This window comes from Hylobates moloch, unplaced genomic scaffold, assembly GCF_009828535.3.
Source record: "Hylobates moloch isolate HMO894 unplaced genomic scaffold, HMol_V3 SCAFFOLD_16, whole genome shotgun sequence".
Classification (NCBI taxonomy): domain Eukaryota; kingdom Metazoa; phylum Chordata; class Mammalia; order Primates; family Hylobatidae; genus Hylobates; species Hylobates moloch.
This window is the reverse complement of record NW_026652291.1, coordinates 41,833,606-41,860,420: the sequence shown is the minus strand read 5'-3', so window position 1 is coordinate 41,860,420 and position 26,815 is coordinate 41,833,606. Positions and strand designations below refer to the sequence as shown.

Here is a 26,815-nt window from a genome sequence, read left to right as displayed (position 1 = left end):
ATAGAAAATGAAGATGGCTGGGTGTGGTGGCTCACGCCTGTAATCCCAGCACTTTGGGAGGCCAAGGCAGGCGGATCTTTTGAGGTCAAGAGTTTGAGACCAGCCTGGTTAACATGGTGAAACCCCATCTCTACTAAAATACAAAAATTACCCAGGCATGGTGGCGGGTGCCTGTAATCCCAGCTACCTGGGAGGCTGAGGCAGGAGAATCTCTTGAACCTGGGAGGTGGAAATTGCAGTGAGCCAAGATTGCGCCACTGCACTCCAGCCTGGGCAGTAGAGGGAGACTCAGTCTCCAAAAAAAAAAAAAAAAAAGGCCAGGTGCGGTGGCTCACGCCTATAATCCCCAACATGTTGGGAGGCTGAGGTGGGCAGCAGATCACTTGAGATCGTAGTTCGAGACCAGCCTGGCCAACATGGTGAAACCCCGTCCCTACTAAAAATACAAAAATTAGCTGGGCATGGTAGCGCACACCTGTAGTCCCAGCTACTCAGAAAGCTGAGGCAGGAGAATCACTTGAACATGGGAGGCAAAAGTTGCAGTGAGCCGAGATTGTGCCACTGCACCCCAGCCTGGGCAACAGAGTGAGACTCTATCTCAAAAAAAAAAATGGAGATAAGAATATGTGACAAAAATAGCTAATTGTCTCCCATTATCTGTTCTTCCCTTTCACAGGTATAGAATGCCAAATTTTTCGGTGGAGATGTGATACCCAGAATAAATACTATATTTCCTAGAGAATTTTGCTGCTAATTGTGGTTATGAGACTGTGTTGGGCTAATGGGATGGAGGTGGACTAAGAACCTGCATAAAATGATAGTTGTTAAGTTCATTTGGACTTCTTCTGTGCTATCTGGAATGTGGATGTGATGGCTGGAGCACTAGCCAACATCTTGGACCATAAAGGATGAAGGCCACACCTTGCTTTTGGAATAGTTGGATAAAGAAGTCTAGGATCCTGAGGTCTTTGTAGAGACAGAAATAATTTGTTTGGTTGTTTAAACCACTGTTATTTTATTTTATTTATAATTTTTTTTTTGAGACAGAGTCTGGCTTTGTTGCCCAGGTTGGAGTGCAATGGCACAATCTCACCTCACTGCGGCCCAACCTCCGCCTCCTGGGTTCAAGTGATTCTCCTGCCTCAGCCTCCCAGGTAGCTGGGACTTCAGTAGGTGTGCACTACCATGCCCAGCTAATTTTTGTATTGTTAGAAGAGACAGGGTTTCACTATGTTGGCCAGGCTCGTCTCAAACTCCTGACCTCGGGTAATCTGCTTGCCTCGGCCTCCCAAGTCCTGGGATTACAGGTATGAGCCACTGTGCCCAGCCTCACTGTTATTTTAGGTCTCTGCTCCAAGCAGTGGAACCTGCTTGCTTTGTAAAAGCTGTTCCCTCTGACTGACAGTTTGCTTGATGTATCGGTCTAGGTTCTCTAGAGAAACAGAACCAATAGGATGGATAGATGGGAAAATAGATGATAGATAGATAGATGATATATAGATAGATAGATAGATAGATAGATAGATAGATAGATAGATAGATAGATATAGATAGATGATAGATACATAGATGATGATAGATTGATAGATAGATAGATGATAGATAGATAGATAGATAGATAGATAGATAGATAGATAGATGATAGATAGATGATAGATAGATAGATAGATGAGAGGGGATTTATTAGGAGAATTGGCTCATGCAGTTGGGAAGCTGAGGCCTCATGACATGCTGTCGAAAGGCGGAGGACCAGGGAAGCAGGTAGTGTGGCTCAGTCCAGGTCTAGAGGCTTGAGAACCAGGGGAGTCAATGGTGTAACTCTCAGTCCAAGGCCAAAGACCTGAGAACATAGGGGTCTGCTGGTGCAAGTTCTACAGTCCAAAGACTGGACAACATGGGGTTCTGATGTGCAAGGGCAAGAGAAGATGGACGTTTCCATTGAAGGGGAAGAGGGGGAGTTCTTCTTTCCTCTGCCTTTTTGTTCAATCTGGGTCCTCAATTGATTGGATGGTGCCTGCGCACATTGGGTGAGGGCAGATCTTCCTTACTCGGTCCACTGATTCAAATGCCAATCTCTTCCAGAAACATCCTTGGGGACATACCCAGAAATAATGCTTTACCCGCTATGTGGGTATCCCCTTAATCCAGTCAAGCTGACACCTAAATTAGCCATTACACTCAACAAACTTCTATTTATCTTTCAAGACCGAGATCAATCCATTTCCTCCTCTGTGGAACTTCTGATCTCCACCTGAGGATTTAATTCTTCTTTGGCTTCATACCAGTTCTTAATCTTTTGCATACTTTTATAGCAAGCTGCACATTTCTGTTTATAAATTTGTCTCCCTACTAAAACAGTCTCTCACTTAAAAAACAATTGGAGATTTTTTTTTTTTTTTTTTTTTTTTGAGACAGAGTTTCGCTTCTGTTGCCCAGGCTGGAGTGCAATGGCACAATCTCGGCTCAACCTCTGCCTCCCAAGTAGTTCAAGTGATTCTCCTGCCTCAGCCTCCCAAGTAGCTGGGATTACAGGCTACTGTAATCCACCACCACGCCCAGCTAATTTTTTGTATTTTTAGTAGAGATGGGATTTCACCATGTTGGCCAGGCTGGTCTTGAACTCCTGACTTCAGGTGATCCGCCCGCCTCAGCCTTCCAAAGTGCTGGGATTACAGGCGTGAGCCACCACCCCCGGCCTGAGATCTCTTTGAATAAACATAAAAAATCTCATAGCTCATGCGGATTCTGAAACTGCCCACCAAATCTATTGCAATATTGAATATGCCAATCCTGCAAGCCACCACTACCTATCCAAAGATTCTGATTTACTTTTTTTTCTTTTTTTGAGACAGAGTCTTGCTCTGTTGCCCAGGCTGGAGTGCAGTGGCATGATCTTAGCTCGCTGCAACCTCCATCTCCCAGGTTCAAGCGATTCTCCTGCCTCAGCCTAACATGTAGCTTGGACTACAGGCATGCACCACCACACCCTGCTAATTTTTTTTTTTTTTTTTTTAGTAAAGACAGGATTTCAACATGTTGCTCAGGCTGGTCTGGAATTCCTGGGCTCAAGCGATCCACCCACCTCGGCCTCCCAAAGTGCTGGGATTAGAGGTGTGAGCCACTATGCCCGGCACTGATGTACTTTTTTTTTTTTTTTTGAGGGAATTTTGTTTCTCACCAGGTGAGTGCAGTGGTGTCCACCTCCTGGGTTCAAGGGATTCTCCTGCCTCAGCCTCCTGAGTAGCTGGGATTACAGGCACCTGCCATCACGCCCAGCTAATTTTTTGTATTTTTAGTAGAAACAGGGTTTCGCCATGTTGGGCAAGCTGGTCTCAAACTCCTGACCTCAGGTGATCCACCCGCCTTGGCCTCCCAAAGTGCTGGGATTAAAGGTGTGAGCCACCACACCTGGCACTGATGTACTTTTTAGGATAAGAATAACCTCCCTCCCCTCTCCTGGTCCACTCAGTTAATCCGTTGAATAAATACCTATTTGGTTGGGCACTGAGGTAGGAGATGCTGGGGAAAAGAGGTTTGGGTTCTGCCCTCAAAGAGCCTGCAATGTGCTAGGTGAGACAGATCCTCAAATAATAATATGACATACGGAGGAGAGAAGTAAGAGAGATGAGGAAATAATTCATTCTGTTCTCAGGCACAGGTTATGATGATGCTTGGACTACATTCTGAAAGAATAATACTTTACCCAGTGGACTGGGGAAAGGGGAGAAAAGGGTAACAGAAGATATAATGGGCAGAAGGAACAACATGTGTGAAGGCACAGAGGCATAAAATACGTGGTTAATTTTAGTCATGAGCATTGCACTCAGGTCTTACGAAGTTTCCCTGCAAACACATTCACAAAACATTTCTTAGGGTGAGTTACCTCTACAGATGGTGCATCTCGTCGATTATGTCTTGATTTATCACTGTTTTAATTCTGAGGACAATGTTTCCCGGAGCCTGTTCCCTAGACTCAATACCACTTGGTAATGACTGAAGCTTTTAATTATACTATTCCTGGAAAAATTTTCACTAGTGCCAGTTCAAGGCCCCACCATTGACTCATCCTGCAGTTATGTACATTCAGGAGCTCTTCCTTCTAAAGGCTTATTCTTTTTGCTGACATTTGGAACACTTGTAAGACTGTATTGTAAAAACTTCCTGGTTAGTTTTTAGCTACTTGTTTTTAGTTAACAGCAGGTTTGTCAGTTTCCTGTCATCTGTCTTTATTTTTTGTATGTGAATATATGTTCCTTTTTTTTTTACATTGCTTCATATATATATATATGTGGTTTTTTTTTTTGAGATGGAGTTTCACTCCTGTTGCCCAGGCTGGAGTGGCACAGTCTCAGCTCACCGCAACCTCTGCCTCCCAGGTTCGAGCGATTCTCCTGCCTCAGCCCCCTGAGTAGCTGGGATTGTAGGCATGTGTCACCAAGCCCAGCTAATTTTGTATTTTTAGTAGAGACAGGGTTTCTCCATGTTGGTCAGGCTGGTCTCGAACTCCTGACCTCAGGTGATCTGCCTGCCTCGGCCTCCCAAAGTGCTAGGATTACAGGCATGAGCCACCACACCCGGCCATTGCATCATATATTGCATAGGGAATATTTAAAAGTAAAATTTGGGGGCCAGGTGCGGTGGCTCATGCCTGTAATCCCAGGACTTTGTGAGGCTAAGGTGGAGTGGATCACCTGCGGTTGGGAGTTCGAGACCAGCCTGGCCAACATGGCAAAACCCTGTCTCTACTAAAATTAGCTGGGCGTGGTGGTGCATGCCTGTAATCCCAGCTACTTGGGAGGCTGAGGCATGAGAATCACTTGAACCTGGGAGGTGGAAGTTGCAGTGAGCAAAGATCATGCCTCTGTACTCCAGACTGGGAAACAGAGCGAGATTCCATCTCAAAAAAATAAATAAAGAAGAAAAGTAGAATTTTTGGAGCAATTTCAATCTTTATATTGTGGTAAACAATTTATTTCTTTTTCAACTTATATTTTAGAATCGGGGGTATATCTGCAGGTTGTTACAAAGGTATATTGCATGGTACTGAGGTTTGGGGTATGACTGAACCCATCATCCAGGTAGTGAGCATCATACCCAACAGGTAGTTTTTCAGCCCTTGCCCCACTCCTTCTCTCCCTTCTCTAGTAGTCCCCAGTGTCTACTGTTCCCATCTCATGTTCATGTGGACTCAGTGTTTAGCTCCCACTTGTAAGAGAACAGGCAATATTTGGTTTTCTGTTTCTTTTTTTTTTTGAGACGGAGTTTCACTCTTGTTGGCCGGGCTGGAGTGCAATGGCACGGTCTCGGCTCACTGCAACCTCTGCCTCCTGGGTTCAAGAGATTCTTCTGCCTCAGCCTCCCGAGTAGCTGGGACTACAGGTGTCTGCCACCACGCCCAGCTAATTTTTGTATTTTTAGAAGAGATGGGGTTTCACAATGTTGGCCAGGCTGGTCTCGAACTCCTGACCTCGAGTGATCCATCCACCTCAGCCTCCCAAAGTGCTGGGATTACAGGCATGAGCCACCACACCTGGCCTCTGTTTCTGTCTTAATTGGCTTAGGATAATGGCCTCTAGTTGTATCCATGTTGCTGTAAAGGACAAGATTTCATTCTTTTTCTATGGCTGCATAGTATTCCATGATGTACATGTACCACATTTTCTTTATCCAGTGCACCACTGATGAACACCTGGGTTGATTCCATGTTTTTGCTATTGTGAACAGAGCTGTCATGAACATATGAGTCCTTTTGGTAGAAAAATTTATTTTCCTCTGGGTATATAACCAGAAGTGGTATTGCTGGGTTGAATGGTAGTTCATCACTTAGTTCTTTTTTTTTTTTTTTTAGACAGAATCTCCCTCTGTCGCCAGGCTGGAGTGCAGTGGCACAATCTCAGCTCACTGCAACCTCCACTTTCCGGATTCAAGTGATTCTCCTGCCTCAGTCTCCCGAGTAGCTGAGACTACAGGTGTGCACCATCACGCCTGGTTAATTTTTGTATTTTTAGTAGAGACGGGGTTTCATCATATTGGCCAGGCTGGCCTCTATCTCCTGACCTTGTGATCCACCTGCCTCAGCCTCCCAAAGTGCTGGGATTACAGGCATGAGCCACCACGCCCGGCCCATAACTTAGCTCTTTCAGAAATCTTCAAACTGCTCTCCACAGTGGCTGGACTAATTTATATTCAGTGTATAAGTGTGTAAGAGTCTTCAATAAATAATGTTGAATGAATGAATTTATAAAACTGTGTATACACTTATACTCAGTGTATAAGTGGCTGGATACAGCTGCAACACTCTGCCTGGTAATTCCTTTTAAAGTTGGATTGAGTTTTCTGTAAGCCTGGATGGCTATTCTGGATCTGAATGGCACCTGTAGGCACCTGGAAGTGCTGTTTTTCTGTTTCCATTGTTCTTTACTCACACTTCTGCAGTTACATGTATGACATGCTGTAGATTTTTATTTCCATTTCTGACGGTTCCCCAGTGTATGTAGCCATCAACCATTACCATCATTAGCATTGACCAAAGCCCAATAATTGAATTAATAAGAAGTAAGTGTCCCATCTTGTCAATATTTATTTTTTTTTTCTAACAGGAGCCTTATTACTTGGCCATGACTGATAAGGACAGAGTTAGAGTGCTGAACCTTGACATTAATCTGGCCATGCAACTATATTCATTAATAGATGTTTAATTAATAATTCCTTCTAGATTAGGATTGCTTGTTTTTTGCAGCAGTGTGGTCCTTTTGCTTCTCTTTGCTGCTCCATCTGTTGCAAAGCAAGCAATCACTGCTGGGCACGGTGGCTCACACCTGTAATCCCAGCACTTTGGGAGGCCGAGGCAGGCGGATCATGAGGTTAGGAGTTCGAGACCAGCCTGACCAATATGCTGAAATCCCATCTCTACTAATAATAAAACAATAATAATAATAATAACAATAATAATAAACAATCACTAACTCTGGGCTCTAGGTTTGATTGCCTTCTTGGCATTGCTACCTGATGCAGTGCTATGGTTTGAATGTGTCCCCCAAAAGCATGTGTTGGCAACTGAATCCCCAATGCAACAGTGTTGGGAGTTGAGGGCTAAGAAGAGGTGTTTAGGTTATAAGGGCTCCACCCTCATGAATGGATTCATGTCAATTATAAAAAGGCTTGAGGCTGTGAGTTCAATTTCTCTCTTGCACATGTGAGTGCTCTTTTTCCTTTCAGCCTTCTGCCATGGGATAATGGGCTAGAAGGCCATTACATAATGTTGAGCACATGCTGACACCATGCTCTCAAACTTCCCAGCCTTCAGAGGCATGAACAAAATAATTTTGTTCCTTTTGTTTATTTTGTTTTTGTTTTTGTTTTTGTTTTTTGAGATGGCGTCTTGCTCTGTCACCCAGGCTGTAGTGCAATGGCGCAGTCCCGACTCACTGCAACCTCACTTGAACCGGGTTCAAGCGATTCTCCTGCCTTAGCCTCCTGAGTAGATGGGACTACAGGAGCACACCACCACGCTCAGCTAATTTTTGTATTTTTAGTAGAGACAGGGTTTCACTATGTTGGCCAGGCTGGTCTCGAACTCCTGACCTCGTGATCTGCCTGCCTCAGCCTCCCAAAGTGCTGGGATTACAGGTGTGAGCCACTGTGCCCGGCATAATTTTTTTCTTTCTTTTTTTTGAGACAGAGTCTCTCTCTGTCGCCCAGGCTGGAGTGCAGTGGCATGATCTCAGCTCACTGCAATCTCTGCCTCCTGGGTTCAAACTCCTGTATCAGCCTCCCAAGTAGCTGCAACTACAGGCACACGGCACCACGGCCGGCCAAATTTTTGTAATTTTAGTAGAGATGGGGTTTCACCACATGGGTCAGGCTAGTCTCAAACTCCTGACCTCAGGTGATCCACCTGCCTCAGCCTCCCAAAGTGCTGGGACTACAGGTGCACACCACCATGCCCAGCTAATTTTTGTACTTTTAGTAGAGACAGGGTTTCACCATGTTGGCCAGGCTGGTCTCAAACTCCTGATGTCACGATCTGCCCGCCTCAGCCTCCCAAAGTGCTAGGATTATAGGTGTGAGCCACCGCGCCCGGCCTAATTTTTTTCTTTATAAATTACCCCATTTGTTGTATTATAACAACACAAAATGAACTTAGACAGGCAGTGTTAGAGATAATCCTTGCAAACAACTTTGTGAGACAAGAACCACTAATATGTCCATTTTATATATGAGAAAACAGAGGTTCACAGAAGTAAAGTTGATTATGATTCCAAAATTGGAGGAAGAAGCAATGTAGGGATGGGAAAGAATGAGCTCCTGGGCTCATCCTCAGGACTTTGTGTAAGAGGCAGTAATATGAATTGGTTAACAGTGCTGACTCAGATGCCAGATTGCCTGAATTGAAGTTCTGGCTGTAGTACTTGCTACCTCTGTCATTTGCGGGGGCAAGTTACAACTTCTCTGGGCCTTAGTTTCCTCATATGAAAAAAATGTGGAAATGACGATCCCCTATCCTTTGTTGTAAGAATTAAATGATTTAATATGGGTGAAATATTTAATATAATGCTCTGGATATTAGAAGTGCTCAACAAATGTTAGCCATCGTCATCATCATCATCATCATCATTGAAACTAAGTTTGCCTGGTAGTAACAGTCAAATAAAATGAGGTGCAGAGGTATTAGTCACTTATCACACATTTTTTTTTTTCGAGATGGAGTCTCATTAGTTGCCAGGCTGGAGGGCAGTGGCATGATCTCAGCTCATTGCAACCTCCACCTCCCAGGTTCAAGCGATTCTCCTGCCTCAGCCCCTCAAGTAGCTGGGATTACAGGCGTGCGCCACCACACCCGGCTAATTTTTGTATTTTTTAGTAGAGATGAGGTTTCACCATGTTGGTCAGGCTGGTCTCGAACTCCTGACCTCAGGTGATCCACCTGCCTCTGCCTCCCAAAGTGCTAGGATTACAGGCATGAGCCACCACGTCGGGCCCATTATCACACAATTTTGTACTTACACAATGCTTTCCAGCGTTCAGAGAACTTTCATATTCATTATCTTACATGATTCCATCACTACAACACTGTTGGCTAGTACAGTCAATTATGCCGTCTCCGTTTTATAAATTCATTCATTCAACATTATTTATTGAAGAATCTTATGCACCAGGCATTGCTATGTCCTGAACATTCAAAGATGGGAACTTATGGTCCCTGTTCTTACATTAACAAAAGGTATCTTTGGGAGTATGTGGTGTTGTTTTTATTTAAGACAGTCAGGCTGGAGTGCAGTGGTGCCATCTCGGCTCACTGCAACCTCTGCCTCCCAGATTCAAGCAATTCTCCTGCCTCAGCCTCCCCAGTAGCTGAGATTACCCGTGCCTGCCACCATGCCCGCTAACTTTTGTATTTTTGGTAGAGACAGAGTTTCACGATGTTGGTCAGGCTCGTCTCGAATTCCTGACCTCAAGTGATCCACCTACCTCCACCTCCCAAAGTGCTGGGATTACAGGCATGAGCCACCCATGTCGGGAGTATGTTTTTTTTTTTTTTTTTTGAGATGGCTTTTGTTCCGTTGCCCAGGCTGGAGTATGGTGGCCCAATCTCGGCTACTTGCAACCTCCACTTCCTGGGCCCAAGCAATCCTCTCACCTCAGCCTCCCAAGTAGCTGAGACTGCAAGTGTGCACCACCACACCCAGTTAGTTTTTCTGTATTTTTTTTAAAGAGACAGAGTTTCGCCATGCTGCCCAGACTGGTCTCAAACTCCTGAGCTTGAGCGATCTGCCTGCCTTGGCCTCCCAAAGTGCTGGGGTTACAGGTGAGAGCCACCATGCCGGTACAGAAGTGGCAGTTAAGTGGAGACAGAAAAAATGAGTAAAAGTTTGCCAAATGAGTGAAGAGAGAATTTCAAGCAGAGTAAGCATGAATGAGCATGGTATATCCCGAAAGAACTACCTACTGTTCAGTATCGCTTGACGTGAAGTGAGGGGCAAATGATGTAAGTTAAGGCTGGTTAGGTAAGAAGGAGTCAAATAATGAAAGACTGTATTATACAGAGATGTTCAGAATTTGCCCTATAGGCATAAAATTACCCCCATGAAGAATTTTATGTTGGGGAGAAACATGGTCAGATTTGTCTCACACTGTTGGCAGTGTGTGTGATGGAAACTGATCATTCTAAAAGGCTAATGTGGTCCAGGCAATACTAATATCTGAATGCAGATCTTCTGAGCCCAAGTTTAGTGAGTTTTCTATTAAGCCAAGTTGACTCCTCTATAAAGCAATAAATAAAAGATTCCACTATTCACTGTATTGATTTGTTAGTGAAATTTAAACTCTTGACTAAGGGAATAAGAAACTATTTCATGTAATCACTTAGCAACCCAAACTTGTCTTTTATCCCTTTGGGGGGATATGCCTATTAAAAGGTATTTTTCTCTTGAATTTCATCTCATTTGAATGGAAGTGAACTTACAATTCATTAATGCTTCAGATATGTGACAGCATCATTTCCACTGAACAATTTGTTCCAGGGCCTATATACCCTTTATAAATTATGCAAGTTTTGTTCTAAGTTTAATTTCTATTGATACAGTGTAATCTCATTTTCTCCAGTTCATTTCCTAAGATTATGTATCAAGTGCAAAGATGTAAAGACAGCAGCCTTTAGCAGGAGAGCTTGCTTCCTTTGTGAGATGATTACTCTTGGTGTGTTGAATCCCCTCTTTACTTCACACTCCAGTCCCCATCAGAGGGCTTCAGTGAGGCTCGTGTGCAGCAAGCTAGCCAGCAGGGAATCTTCCACTTGCTGTGGCAATGCTTTTGCTTCCAATGCTCCTGGCCCCACCCACCCAAACCCCAGAGTCCATGCTGTGTGGCAGAAGAGAAGGGGAAGCAGGTCCTGCACTATTAGCACTCCCTTGGGTTTTTCTTCCTAGGGCGCAATCCCATTAATCTGAAAGGACCTTATCATTAGCATTCCATGGGTTTCCCAACTCCTCAAATCTTCATGGCTGGTGTGATCCTGTGTGATCATCAGGGCTTTACTCTGAATTCATCCTAGGGTTGGTATCATCATTCCAGCAAAATTCATGTCATCAAATGTCTCTTTGCCATCTGTGTTCCACTTCCTGCTTGCTGGAACAAGAGGTACTTTTCTCTCACTCCTGGGGCTAAGTTCAATTTTTTACACTATTCCTAGCAACATGATCTTCTTATTCATGCACTCACTGGTTCATGTATCCATTCTTTTTGAGTGCTTATTCTATGCCAGCTACTGTGCTAGTTACTTGGGGCACAGTACTGAACAACACAGGTCCTTCCATCAGGAATCTTCTGCTCTAGTGACCCTGATATTGGGGGAGGGCGTTGTTAAAAGTAAAGAACAGCTTGTTGACTGAGACTGGGAGGAAATGAAAGCATCTACAGTTGCCAACAGTGTAACTGATGCATCTTAAGTAAGAAGTTTAAACATATTTTAATGGTTATATATGAGCATGATTGCTATTTTCAATTTAATTAGAGGGAAGGCAATATGCCACCTCTTCACATATTGCACTATAGTCCGTGAGAATGGGGCTATTTGTTTAAAAGTTAACATGATTCTTCAAAAAACTAAAAATAGAATTACCATATGATCCAGCAATTCCACTTCTGAGTATATATCCAAAAGAACTGAAAGCAGGATCTTGACGAGATATTTGTACACCCATGTTCACTGCAGTGTTACTCCCAATTGGCAAGAGGTAGAAGGAGCCCAAATGTCTGTGAACACATGAAAAGTTAGAGAGAATGTGGCACATACGTACAATGGAATATTATTCAGCCTTAGAAACAGAAGGACATCCTGCCACATGCTACAACATGGAGGAACCTTGCAAATATTATGCTGAATGAATAAGCCAGTTATAAAAGGACCAATTCTGTAGGATTCCACTTATGTGAAATATCTAGAGTCAAAATCATGGACACAGAAAGTAGAGTGATGGTTCCCTGGCGCTGGCAGGAAGGGGAAATAAGGAGTTGTTTGATGGGTACAGAGTTTCAGTTTTGCAGGATGAAAAAGTTCCTGAGATCTGTTACACAACAATGTGAATACAGTTAACATTACTTAGTTCTACACTTAAAAAATGGTTAAGTGAGTGAATTTTATATTACATGTGTTTGCCACAATTTTTTTTTCTTTTTCTTTCTTTTTTTTTTTTTTTTTAATACAGAGTCTCACTCTGTTGGCCAGGCCTGAGTGCAGTGACGCAATCTTGGCTCACCGCAACCTCTGCCTCTTGGGTTCAAGCCATTCTCCTGCCGTAGCCTCCCAAGTAGCCAGGATTACAGGCACATGCCACTACACCTGGGGCTAATTTTTGTATTTTTAGTAGATAAATGTTTCATTATGTTGGTCAGGCTGGTCTTGAACTCCTGGCCTCAAGTGATCTGCCCGCCTCAGCCTCCCAAAGTGCTGGGATTACAGGCGTGAGCCACCATGCCCGACCCACAATTAAAAAAAATTTTTTTTAAATACTTTAACTCCAGTAGAGTGGCTAGAGCCTGTTATCCCAGCTATTCAGGAAGATTACTTGAAGCCTGGAGTTCATGATCAGCCTGGGCAATATAGCAAGACCTTCTCACATACACACACAAAAATGAAAGTTAACATGCTCAGGAGACTGAGGCAAGTGGATTGCTTGAGCCCAAGACTTCAAAGCCAGCTTGGGCAACATAACAAGACACTGTCTCTTAAGAAAAGTCAGGCCGTGCGCAGTGGCTTATGCCTGTAATCCCAGCACTTTGGGAGGCCAAGGCAGGTGGATCACCTGAGATCGGAGTTCGAGACCAGCCTGACCAACATGGAGAAACCCCGTCTCTACCAAAAATACGAAATTAGCTGGGCATGGTGGCACATGCCTGTAATCCCAGCCACTCGGGAGGCTGAGGCAGGAGAATCACTTAAACCCGGGAGATGGAGGTTGCAGTGAGCCGAGATCGCGTCACTGCACTCCAGCCTGTGCAACAAGAGCAAAACTCCCATCTCAAAAAAAAAAAAAAGAAAAGAAAAGTCAACATAGTTAATACGGAAGCAGCTGTGGGTATGGTAGAAAGGGTGGTGAAGTGGAGTCACTTAGAAGGTCAGGGTTGCAGATCTGGCACTGCTAATTCCTAGCTGTGTGACCCTGGGCTTACATTTAACCTCTAAGCCTCCGTGTCCTCACTGGTAAAATGAAGATCATGCCTCCTACTGCAAAGAGTTTTGCAAGGGTTAAATGCAATGATGTGTGTGCAGGATTGCCAACACTAAAGCATGATTCAAAAGGAAGGCATGGTGATAACGATGGATTTCTCTATAACTTGGCTTTCCCACTGTCATGTCTGGCCATATCATGGCATGGTGGGGCATTGGGGCATCAGCTCCAGCTTCTTCACTTTTCCATCTGTCCTACTTTCTCCACATCAGGGCATCAGGTTACTTTATCAAGTTTAACTGCTGGCCGGGCATGGTGGCTCAAGCCTGTAATCCCAGCACTTTGGGAGGTCGAGGCAGGCGAATCACGAGGTCAAGAGTTCAAGACCAGCCTGGCCAATATGGTGAAACCCCGTCTCTGCTAAAAATACAAAAAATTAGCTGGGCATAGTGGCAGGTGCCTGTAATCCCAGCTACTCGGGAGGCTGAGGCAGGAGAATCGCTTGAACCCGGGAGGCAGAGGTTGCAGTGAGCCGAGATCGAGCCACTGCACTCCAGCCCAGGTGACAGAGTGAGACTCCGTCTCAAAAAAAAAAAAAAAAAGTTTAACTGCTAACACTTGACTTTGTTTCTCCTTTGGCCCCTCTCTCCAATATTATACTATTTAATTTAGAGGGACAGTTTCTTCTAGTGTACAGCAAATACAAATATACAAACTATTCTTGCTGTTCAATCTGCTAATTAACTTCAAATCTGAAAGAATATATTTTGTAAGATTCAGTCACCCTACAAGTATTCATTAGTGTCGAGCATTGGCTAACGCATACAGTAATGAACAGTGGACAAGATCATTGCCCTCAAGGACCCAATCATTTTAGCAAGTGAGACAGGTATTAAACAAGTAAGCAAAAGTATAGACTGTGATCATTGCTACCAGGAAGGAAATAATCAGGGTGGTGTAATGGAGAATGACTTCAAAGGCAGAGGCTCCTTAGACAATAATGCAGTATCAGACAGGGTGTGGTGGCTCACACACCTGTAATCCTACCATTGCGGAAGCTGAGGCTGGAGCATCACTTGAGACTAGGAGTTTGAGACCAGCCTGGACAATACACAGAGACCCTGTCCCTACAAAAACTAAAAATAAAAAAGAGTAGCCAGCATGGTGGTATGCTCCTGTAGTCCTAGCTGCTCAGGAGGCTGAGGCAGGAGGATCGCTTGAGCCTAGGAATTTAAGGCTACAGTGAACTGGGATCATGCCACTGTACTCTAGCCTGGGCGACAGATCAAGACTGTCACAACAACAAAAAAAATATATAAAAAATGTAGCTTATTTGCTAATATTGTTTAGCCTCTCAAAGAAAAATGAGGGTGGGAATGGTTACAATGTATCATCTTCCATGAATATATCCAAGTCTTTTAAATTCTACCTCAGGTTTGTATTCTTGCTGTTTCCTCTGCCAAGAATGTGCTGCCTTCAACTTTTTAACTCCTTACCTTTCAGGTCTCAGTTCAAATACTGTCTCCTAAAAGCAAAGCTTTCCAAAAAGCTAGGAAGGTTTACACATACCATGCTTCTGCGGTCATGTGCCACATAATGACATTTCAATGACAGATCACATATATGATGGAAGTCCCATAAGATCATAATGGGTATTTTTACTGCACCTTCTGTATGCAGTGGTGCGATCTCAGCTCACTGCAACCTCCGCCTCCCGAGTTCAAGTGATTCTCTTGCCTCAGCCTTCCAAGTAGCTGGGATTACAGGCGCCTGCCACCATGCCTGGCTAATTTTTGTATTTTCGGTAGAGATGGGGTTTCACCATATTGGCCAGACCTGACCTCAGGTGATCCGCCTGCCTCAGCCTCCCAAAGTGCTGGGATTACAGGCATGAGCCACCATGGCCGGCCCCTTCTGTTATGTGTAGATACACAGATACTTACTATTGTGTTACAGTTGCCTACAGTATTCAGTGCAGTAACATGCTGTGCAGGTTTGCAGCCTAGGAGCAACTAGATATACCATATAGCCTAGGTGTGCAGTAAGCTATACCATCTAGGTGGTGTAAGTATACTCTATCATGTTCTCACAACAAAATTGCCTAACAATGCATTTCTCAAAATGTATTCCCATCATTAAGTGATGCATGGCTGTATTTCTTTTCTGGTTTTTGTTTGTTTGTTTTCTGAGACGGTGTCTTGCTCTGTCACCCAGGCTGGAGTACAGTGGCACCATCTCGACTCACTGCAAACTCTGCCTCTCGGGTTCAAGCAATTCTCCTGCCTCAGCCTCCCGAGTAGCTGGGATTACAGGCATCTGCCACCACACCCGGCTAATTTTTGTGTTTTCAGTAGAGACGGGGTTTCACCATCTTGGCCAGGCTGGTCTTGAATTCCTGACCTCGTGATCCACCCGCCTTGACCTCTCAAAGTGCTGGGATTACAGATGTGAGCCACCGTGCCCGGCCTTTTCTGAATATTTTTAATTGACCTGTCTTAGTCTTCTGCTGCATCTGATTAGATGTTAAATTCATCCATTGAGTTAACTTAGTGACAGAATGTTTGAAGATATGTTAATGTTACTGTTGAAATTATCCACCTTTTCATCTTTTTAAATGTTTCATATATCAGTAACTATTTAAAAAAATTTTTTTCATTCAGGAAGTTCCTAAATTATTATTTTAAGCCCTTTTCTGCAAATGCTAATATCTGGATCTCCTTTTATTGTGTGTTTTTTCCCTCTAGATTATCAGTCTATGGTTTTGTCCTTTTTTTTTTTTTTTTTTTGAGATGGAGTTTTGCTCTTGTTGCCCAGGCTGGAGTGCAATGGCACGATCTCGGCTCACTGCAACCTCCGCCTCCCGGGTTCAAGTGATTCTCCTGCCTCAGCCTCCCGAGTAGCTGGGATTACAGGCATGTGCCACCATGCCCAACTAATTTTGTATTTTTAGTAGAGATGGGCTTTCTCCATGTTGGTCAGGCTGCATTAGTCCAACTACCACCACAATTACCACTGAGCCTCAAACTCTTTCCCCAACTGCTCTCAAGTGGCCCCAACAACTCATGTCCTTGCCTAATTAGTGAGCCTGTATTTCTGTATACACACCTGGGCATCACTGCTCCCTTGCTCTCTAAGTGAGAAAATTCAGAAAGAAGCTGAAAACAAGATCTACAAAATAGCAAGAATTAAAGGTAACTCTGATGTAGATAACGTTATATTGGCGGGGCACAGCGGCTCACGCCTGTAATCCCAGCACTTTGGGAGGCGCCCCATCTCTCTCTCTCTCTCTCTCTCTATATATATATATACACACATATATATATACACATATATATATACACACATATATATATATGCACAAAAATTAGCCTGGTGTGGTGGCGCACACCTGTAGCCCCAGCTACTTGGGAGGCTAAGGTGGTAGGATGGCTTAAGCCCAGGAGGCAGAGGTTGCAGGCAGCTGAGATCATGCCACTGCACTCCAGCCTGGGTGACAGAGCCAGATCCTGTCCCAAAAGCATAAACAAAGATAACATGATCTTGAGCTGTGGAAATTGTTAGATTGCATATTCTATTGGACAGTGGCACCTAAGTATTATTTGTTGTTTTTGTATTTGTTGCTATTTTTATTTACTTAAAACCTGCCTCTTTTTTTCTTCTCTGATACTACTTTTATGAGTCTATACTATTAATTTGTTTTCTCTTTAAAGATCTGATCACGGCCAGGCACAGTGGCTCATGCCTGTAATCCCAGCACCTTGGGAGGTGGAGGCAGGCATATCATGAGGTCAAGAGTTCGAGACCAGCCTGACCAACATGATGAAATTCCGTCTCTACTAAAATTACAAAAATTAGCCAGGCATGGCAGCACGCACCTGTAGTCCCAGCTACTTGGGAGGCTGGCGCAGGAGAATCACTTGAACCAGGGAGGCAGAGGTTGCAGTGAGCTGAGATTGTGCCACTGGACTCCAGCCTGGACAACAGAGCAAGACTCCGTCTCAGAAAAAATAAATAAATAAATAAAAGGCCGGGCGCGGTGGCTTATGCCTGTAATCCCAGCACTTTGGGAGGCTGAGGTGGGCGGATCACAAGGTCAGGAGTTCGAGACCAGTCTGCCCAGCATGGTGAAACCCCATCTCTACTAATAATACAAAAAATTAGCTGGGCATGGTGGTATGTGCTTGTAGTCCCAGCTACTGGGGAGGCCGAGGCAGGAGAATTGCTTGAACCTGGCAGGTGCAGGTTGCAGTGAGCCAAGATTGTGCCACTGCAGTCCAGCCTAGGTGACAGAGCGAGACTCTGTCTCAAAAAAAAAAAAAAAAAAAAAAAAGATCTGATCACTGGAAAACCCTACCTTCCTTTAAAAAACTTGAAGTTCAGGGCTGGGTGCAGTGGATCAAACATGTGATTCCAGCACTTTGGAAGGCCAGAGCAGGCAATTTGCTTGAGCTCAGGAGTTTGAGATGACTAGCCTGGGAAATATAGTGAGACCCCATCTCTACAAAAAACAAAAAAACTTGCCAGGTGTAGTGGTGTACATCTGTGGTTCCAGCTACTCAAGAGACTGAGGTGGTTGGATCACTTGACCTGGGAGGTTGAGGCTGCAGAGTACCGTGATCACACTGCTGCACTCCAGCCTGGGTGACAGGGAGAGACATTGTCTCAAAACCAAAAAAAAAAAAAAAAAAAAAAAACAATATCTGGAAGTCCAGCCATTGCCCTAAAGCAGTAACATATTCATCCAACTTTATTAGGTGACTTCCCCAATAAGTTACTGAAAGTAACAGTATAAATGTTAGTTCGTCCACTGCTATTTCACCATTATTGTACTAGCAGACTGGTCCGCATGAAAACATAGAGAAATAAGAAATGAAATAAATAGGCTGGGCGCGGTGGCTCATGCCTGTAATCCCAGCACTTTGGGAGGCCGAGGCGGGCAGAACACGAGCTCAGGAGATCGAGATCATCCTGGCTAACACGGTGAAACCCCGTCTCTACTAAAAAACATACAAAAAATTAGCCGGGCGTAGTGGCGGGTGCTTGTAATCCCAGCTACCTGGGAAGCTGAGGCAGGAGAATGGTGTAAACCCGGGAGGCGGAGCTTGCAGTGAGCCAAGATCGCACCACTGCACTCCAGCCTGGGTGACAGAGTGAGACTCTGTCTCAAAAAAAAAAAAAAAGAAAGAAATACATATTACATACATATTTGCTTTCAACTGCCTCTTACCAGCTGGATTACAAAGAAAACGAAAGCCAAGTATTTCCTTCCTTCCTTCGTTCCCTCCTTCCTTCGTTCCTTCCTTCCTTCCTCCTTTTAAGACAGTGTTTTATTCTGTCATTCAGGCTGGAGTGCAGTGACACCATTTACAGGCAGACATCACCATGCCCAGATAATTTTTGTATTTTTTGTAGAGATGGTTTCAATATGTTGCCAAGGCTAGTCTCGAACTCCTGATCTCAAGCAATCCACCCGCCTAGGCCTTCCAAAGTACTAGGATTACAGGCATGAGTCAAGCGCCGCTCCTAAGTATTTCAAGAGAAAATTGCACTAAAAATAATTGAGGCCAGGCGCAGTGGCTCACGCCTGTAATCCCAGCACTTTGGAAGGCCAAGGCCGGCGAATCACACAAAGTCAGGAGTTCGAGACCAGCCTGGCCAACATGGTGAAACCCCGTCTCTACTAAAAATACAAAAAAAAAAAAATTAGCTGGGCATGGCGGCGCGCACCTGTAGTCCCAGCTGTAGTCCCAGCTACTCGGGAGGCTGAGGCAGAAGAATTGCTTGAACCTGGGAGGCAGAGGTTGCAGTGAGCTGAGATCGCACCATGGCACTCCAGCCTGGGCAACAGAGCGAGACTCCATCTCAAAATAATAATAATAATAATAATAATAATAATAATTCAAATAACAGCGTTTTGGTTTGGAATCTGGTATTCTAGCTGAATTACACTAACAGATCGTCAGGTTGTAGTTGTTTTGTTTGCTTTGTGTTTTACTGCTAAATTTTATTTGAGATGATTTCTGTGATGAAAATGCTGAAGAAAAGTTTGTAGCCCCAAATCTGACATTGGATCAAATGCCTTTTTTAAGCTGAATTGTTTGTTGTCAACTTGGCATCACAAACACCCCCATTTTAAGGGTTTCTCTGCATTGCAGAGAATCTAGGAACTGCATTTCTCAGAATCCTCTTTCCTATCCAGTTTAGTCTGGCACATCTACTAATAAGAGGCATTCATGTGAGTATTGAAAGGTCAAAAAGAAATGAGGCTATTATAGACCAGGTGCAGTGGCTCACGCCTGTAATCCCAGCACTTAGGGAGGCCGAGGCAGACGGATCACCTAAGGTTGGGAGCTCGGGATCAGCCTGACCAACATGGAGAAACCTCTTCTCTACTAAAAATACAAAAAAAAATTAGCCCAGCATGGTGGCGCATGCCTGTAATCCTAGCTACTCGGGAGGCTGAGGCAGGAGAATAGCTTGAACCTGGGAGGCGGAGGTTGCGGTGAGCCAAGATCGCACCATTGTACTCCAGCCTGGACAATAAGAGCGAAACTCCATATCAAAAAATAAATAAATAAATAAAAAATAAATGAGGACATTATTATGTAAAGACAAGTAAAGGCAGATAACTGGGCATATATGAATTTTAAGACAGCTTCTAGTTGAGCTTCTAGAGAACTATTTTTTATGCTGCTACAGATTATGATTTCATAGAAGTCTGTGAGATTTACCACAAATTCAGGAGAAGCTCTTAAGAACTTAACAACTACCTACTCCAGTGCTGTAGGTCTGACATTTGATATTCTAGGAATTACAATGATTATGTAAGCCTTTAATTGATTGTATTAAAATTATTCATGAAGGGGCTGGGCATGTGGTGCAAGCCTATAGTCCCAGCTACTCAGGAGGCTGAGATTGGAGGATCGCTTGAGGCCTGGAGTTCAAGGTTGTAGTGTGCTACAATTGCACCTGTAATAACCACTGCACTTCAGCCTGAGCAACATAGCAATATCTCATCTCTAAAAAATATGAAATTAATTAAAGAAAAATCATTAAAGGAGGAATCATCTTTGGGGAAAAATAATATCATCTGGGCCACATGTGTGTGCACACATACACACACAATGTCTGACATTCAATACAAAATAGGCATGTAAAAAGACAAAACCGGCCGGGCGTGGTGGCTCACGCTTGTAATCCCAGCACTTTGGGAGGCCGAGGCAGGCGGATCACCTGAGATCGGTGAGTTCACAAGAGGTACAAGATTTTCTCCTGGTCAGGCACATTGGCTCACACCTGTAAACCAACACTTTGGGACGCTAAAGCAGGAGGATCACTTAAGCCCAGGAGTCCGAGGCTGCAGTGAGCTGACTGTGCCACTGTACTCCAGCCTGTGCAACAGAATGAGACTCTGTCTAAAAAAAAAAAGAGAATCATAGGCAAAGAAACAGACCCTCTTCCGTTGGATGTTGTTCAATGTGGACATGATCACTGGCACTGTTACAGTCATCTTGTGAACTTGAAGGTAACTAGCTGACAAGCTGAAGATTTGCAGAACAAAAAAATGGAGAGCTGGGTGGGGTGGCAGTCATCCGTAGTCCCAGCTACTTGGAAAGCTGAAGTGGGAAGATCCCCCAGGCCCAGGAGTTGAAGACCAGCCTGGGCAACACAGTGAGACCCCATCTCCCCAGAAAGAAAAAAGGTAAGAATTTGGATTCTTGCTCACAACCAATCCTGGAAATGTCCTACTTCTGAATTTATGTGAGGTAATTTTTTTGTTGTTTTTTTGAGATGGAGTCTCACTCTGTTGCCCAGGCTGGAGTGCAACGGTGCAATCTTGGCTCACTGCAACCTCCACCTCCCAGGTTCAAGTGATTCTCCTACCTCAGCCTTCTGAGTAGCCGGGATTACAGGTGCCTGCCACCACACCAAACTAATTTTTGTATTTTTAGTAGACGGGCTTTCGCCATGTTGGGCAGGCTGGTCTCAAACTCCTGACCTCAGGTGATCCACCTGCCTCAGCCTCCCACAGTGCTGGGATTACAGGCATGAGCCACCGTGTCTTGCCGGAATTTTAAAATTTTATGTAGGAATAGGGTCTCACTATATTGCCCAGGCCGGTCACGAACTCCTGAACTCAAGTGATCCTCCTATTTCAGCCTCCCAAAGTGGTGGGATTACAGAAGTGAGCCACTTAGTCTGGCCACATTTGTATGTTTTCTGTATGCCTATTACTGGCTCCCAAACACACCAATATCCATTCAAAGTGACTTTCTTTTCAAATTTCTTCTCTTTCTCCCTCTGTCTTCCTCCCTTTTTCCTTTTTTCTTCCTTCCTTCCTTTTTTTTTTTTTTTTTTTCTTTTTTTCTTTCTTTTTTTTTTCTTTTTTTTCTTTTTCTTTCTTTTCTTTCCCCCCCTTCCTTCTTCTTGAGACAGAGTCTCGCTCTGTCGCCCAGGCTGGAGTGCAGTGGCGCGATCTTGGCTCACTGCAAGCTCCGCCTGCTGGGTTCACGCCAGTCTCCTGCCTCAGCCTCTCCGAGTAGCTGGGACTACAGGCGCCCGCCACCACGCCCGGCTAATTTTTTTGTATTTTTAGTAGAGACGGGGTTTCACCATGGTCTCGATCTCCTGACCTCGTGATCCGCCCGCCTCGGCCTCCCAAAGTGCTGGGATTACAAGCGTGAGCCACCGCGCCCGGCCGACCCTTCCCTTCTTTCTTTCTTTTTGAGACAGTGTCTAACTCTTTTGCCAAGGCTGGAGTGCAGTGGCACCATCTCGGCTCACTGCAACCTCCGCCTCCCAGGTTCAAGCGATTCTCCTGCCTCAACCTCCTGAGTAGCTGGGATTACAGGTGTGTGCCACCACGCCTGGCTAATTTTTGTATTTTTAGTAGAGACGGGGTTTCATCATGCTGGCCAGGCTGGTCTTGAACTCCCAACTTCAAACGATCCGCCCAACTCTCTCCCTTTTATTTCTATACCCACTCCCATTCCTTTCTCCCTATGCCAGGTAACCATTCTATGGTGTTTATAAAATTGTTATGAGTTCTTGCATAAAGTGAATTGTTAGTTGTAATATTTTAATTAATATAAATGGTTTTCCCCACACATGCATTCTCACTGCTTTCACTGGGTACTATTTTTTATGATTGAGCCATATGGCTAAGTGTACATCTTGTCTGTGGTTTTTAACTATTGTTACTTCATTGTGTACGTTCACCACATTTTTACCTGTCTCCAGGTGTAGACATCCAGGTTGTCTCCGAACCCATGATGTCAAAAATAATTCCCAATAACGGACCTTTATGAAAATCTCTTTGGGATACTACACCAAGAAGTGCCAATTGCTAGGTCAGAGAGTACATGAACACTTAGGTATGTTCTTGCTCTCCAGAATAGGTGCATCCATTTACACTTTTTTTTTTTTTGAGACGGAGTCTTGCTCTGTCACCCAGGCTGGAGTGCAGTGGCGTGATCTCAGCTCACTGCAAGCTCCGCCTCCCGGGTTCAAGCGATTCTCCTGCCTCAGCCTCCCGAGTAGCTGGGATTACAGGTGCCCGTCACCACACCCAGCTAATTTTTGTATTTTTCAAGTAAAGACTGTTTCACCATATTGGCCAGGCTGGTCTCGAACTCCTGACCTTGTGATCAGCCCGCCTTGGCCTCCCAAAGTGCTGGGATTACAGGCATGATCCACCGCGCCCGGCTATTTACACTTTCATCAGTGGTGCAAGAGGGTTTCTGCAGGCCCACATGCCTCCAACATTTGGTGTCATTCAATTTTACAATTTTTGTAACTCTAAATAGTACAAAGTGGCCATTTAAAATTTTTCATTTCCTTATTTTATCTTTTGAGACAGGGTCTCGCTTTATTGCCCAGGCTGGCTTGCAGTGGCTCAATCATGGCTCACCACAGCCTCAACACCCTGGAGTTAAGCAATTCTCCCACCCCAGCCTCCTGAGTAGCTGGGACTACAGACACACGCCACTATGTCTGGCTAATTTTTGTATTTTTTGTAGAGATGCGGTTTTAACATGTTGCCCAGGCTGGTCTTGAACTCAAGCAATCCGCCCACCTTGGCCTCCCAAAGTGCAGGAATTATAGGCATGAGCCACCACACACAGCCTCTCCAACACTTTCTTCTATTATAGTTTTAACCTTTTGCCATTTAATATATCTGGAGTATAGCTTTGTGTTATGAGGGGATCTAACTTCGGCTGGGCACAGTGGCTCATGCCTGTAATCCTAGCATTTTGGGAGGCTGAAGCAGGTGGGTCATTTGAAATCAGGAGTTTGAGACAAGCCTAGCCAACATGGCAAAACCCTGTCTCTACTAAAAATACAAAAATTAGGCCGGGTGCGGTGACTTACGCCTGTAATCCCAGCACTTTGGGAGCCTGAGGTGGGTGGATCACCTGAGGTCAGGAGTTCAAGACCAGCCTGACCAACATGGTGAAACCCCATCTCTACTAAAAATACAAAAATTAGCTGGGCACGGTGGCAGGCACCTGCAATCCCAGCTACTTGGGAGGCTGAGGCAGGAGACTCGCTTGAACCCAGGAGGCAGAGGTTGCAGTGAGCCGAGACTGCAACATTGCACTCCAGCCTGGGCAACAATAGCAAATTTGTCTTAAAATACAGAAATGAAAACAAGAAAAACAAAAATTAGCTGGGCGTGGTGGCAGGCACCTATAATCCCAGCTATTCGGGAGGCTGAGGCAGGAGAATTGCTTGAACCCGGTGGGGACGGAGGTTGCAGTGAGCCGAGGTCATACCACTTCACTTCAGCCTGGGTGAAAGAACGAAACTCCATCAAAAAAAAAAAAAAAAAAAAAAAAGAAAAGAGAAAGAAAAAAGAGAAGGAATTTAGTTTCATTTTTCTCTAGCAAGCCAGTATTCTCAACACCATCTAATAAAAACTCTTCCTTTTTCATGGTGTCATCTTTGGAAATATTAAATTGCCATATATCCATGGGTCGTCTCTGGACTCTGTTCATTTGCATTATTCTTAGGCCATGTCACAGTTTTTACTACTATGATTTTGTAGAATGTCTTAGTATCTGGTAGGGAAAATCATCTCTTTTTTTGGGGGGATGGAGTTTCGCTCTTGTCGCCCAGGCTGGAGTGCAATAGAGCAATCTTGGCTCACTGCAATCCTCACCTCCTGGGTTCAAGCAATTCTCCTGCCTCAGCTTCCTGAGTAGCTGGGATTACGGGCATGTGCCACCACGCCCGGCTAATTTTTGTATTTTTAGTAGAAACAGGGTTTCGCCATGTTGGTCAGGCTGGTCTTCACCTCCTGACCTCAGGTGATCCGCCAGCCTCGGCCTTCCAAACTGCTGGGATCATAGGCATGAGCCACTGTGCCCGGCCCTTCCATACAAATTTTAAAGTAAGCTTGAGTTCGTCAAAAAATCCAAATGGAATTTTTATTGGGATTAATGTAATCTGCTTTTTCACATTAAATTTAGAATGTTCACTTTTATAATATTATCATCTCACTGGAAGCACAGAATGTTCCTTAGGTTATTTTCTGTCTTCATTAGAGTTTTAAAGCTTTCTTCAAATAGACCTTGTGTAACCTTGTTTAATTCCTTGATATTTTACATTTTTATACCTATTGTGAAATGATATGCTTTGGATTTTCACTGGCTGATCTTATTTTTGCTGGCAACCTTGCCGAATCTCTTAGGAGTCAGAATAGTTTGTTGATTGTTGAATTTTTTAGGTCGGTATCATTTGCAAAGGAGAGGTTTTGTTTTCTCTTCCAATCCTCACATGCTGTAGTTGTTTTTCTTTCCTTATAGTATTAATTAGGATCCATACTACTATAAGCCTCCCCAGTGAGTTGTGGTCTCAAAAGGAATGCATTTAATCTAACATTTCTCCACTATATATAATGTTTACTGTAGGTTTTGGTTTTTGTTTTGAGACACAGTCTCACTCTGTCACCTAGGCTGGAGTGCAGTGGTGAGATCATGGCTCACTGTAGCCTCCCACCTGAGCCTCCCAAGTAACTGGGACTACAGGAACACGCCACCACCCTGGCTAACTTTTTGTATAACTATTTTTAATTTTTGTAGTGATGGGATTTTGCCATGTTGCCTAGGCTGGTCTCAAATTCCTGGGCTGAAGCACTCTGCCTGCCTCAGCCTTCTAAAGTGCTGGGATTACAGGTGTGAGCCAGCACACCCGGTCCCTACTGTAGGTTTTTATTACATAAACTTTCACCAGGTTTAAGTACTGTATTGCTAACTTAGCCAGGCGTAGTGGTGCACACCTGTAGTCCCAGCTACTCAGGAGACTGAGGCAGGAGAATTGCTTGAACCTGGGAGGTAGAGGTTGCAGTGAGCCGAGATTGCACCACTGCACTCCAGTCTGGGCAACAGAGCGAGACCCTGTCACACACACACATACACACACACAAACACACACACAAACACGTATTCTATTGCTAACTTGATGTTTATATTTTTCATAAATAGTTGTGAAGCTTTCCCATGTCTTTCCGTTATCAATTAAGAAAATCTTGGCTGGGTGTGGTGGCTCACGCCTGTAATCCCAGCACTTTGGGAGGCCAAGGTGGGCGGATCACCTGAGGTCAGGAGTTTAAGACCAGCCTGGCCAACATGGTGAAACCCTGTCTCTACTAACAATACAAAAAAATTAGCTGGGCATGGTGGTGGGTGCCAGTAATCCCAGTTACTCGGGAGGCTGAGGCAGGAGAATTGCATGAACCTGGGAGGCAGAGGTTGCCGTGAGCCGAGATTGCACCATTGCCCTCCAGCCTGAGCAAAAAGAGTGAAACTCGGTCTCAAAAAAAATAAAAAGATAATCTTGATTTTTTTTCCCTTTGTCCATTAAAGTAATGTGAATACATACTGATGAGCAAAATGGAACTATTTTCATTTTTATCTGGTTTGGGATCAACACTACATCAGCCTTATAAGTTATTAAGATAGCTTCCCTGGCTTTTGTTTCCTATTTGGTAATTTTTTTGTTTTTGGTAACAGCTTTTACTGAGATAGAATTCACATACTATACAATTCATGTATTTAAAATGTGCAATTCAATGGTTGCTAGTGTATTCATAGTTGTATAACTATCATCACAGTCACTTTTAGTACCCCCCAAAGAAATCTCAAACCCTTTAGCTGTCACCCACCAATCATCCCATCCTTCCCCCTCCTCCCAGCCCAAGGTAACCTCTGACACATGTTCTTTCCCTATAGATTTCACTATTTTGGCCATTTCATATAAAGGGAATGGTTCAATATATGGTCTTTTGTGGCCTTTACTTAGCATGTTTTCAGGATTCATCCAATTTGTAGCATGTATTAGTATCAGTATTTTGGGGCCGGATGTGGTGACTCATGCCTGTAATCTCAGCCCTTTGGGAGGTCGAGGCGGGTGGATCATTTGAGGTCAGGAGTTTGAGAGCAGCTTGGCCAACATGGTGAGACCCCATCTATACTAAAAATACAAAAATTAGCCAGGCGCGGTGGCTGGCACCTGTAATCCCAGCTACTTGGAGCCTGAGGTAGGAGAATCACTTGAACCTGGGAGGCAGAGGTTGCAGTGAGCCGAGATTGCACCACTGCACTCCAGCCTGGGTGACAGAGTGAGACTCTGTCTCACAAAAAAAA

The 26,815-nt window shown here is 44.3% G+C and overlaps 1 protein-coding gene across 1 annotated transcript in view; it reads right to left on the bottom strand.

Moving 5' to 3' along the window:
* Positions 1 to 10,866: 10,866 nt before the first annotated feature.
* WDR89 (WD repeat domain 89) overlaps positions 10,867 to 26,815 on the bottom strand; it is a 67,115-nt gene continuing 51,166 nt past the window's right edge. The window contains exon 4 of the mRNA XM_032179723.2: positions 10,867 to 11,754. The gene's annotated coding sequence lies outside the window, so the exon portion shown is untranslated. The remainder of the gene's footprint in view (positions 11,755 to 26,815) is intronic.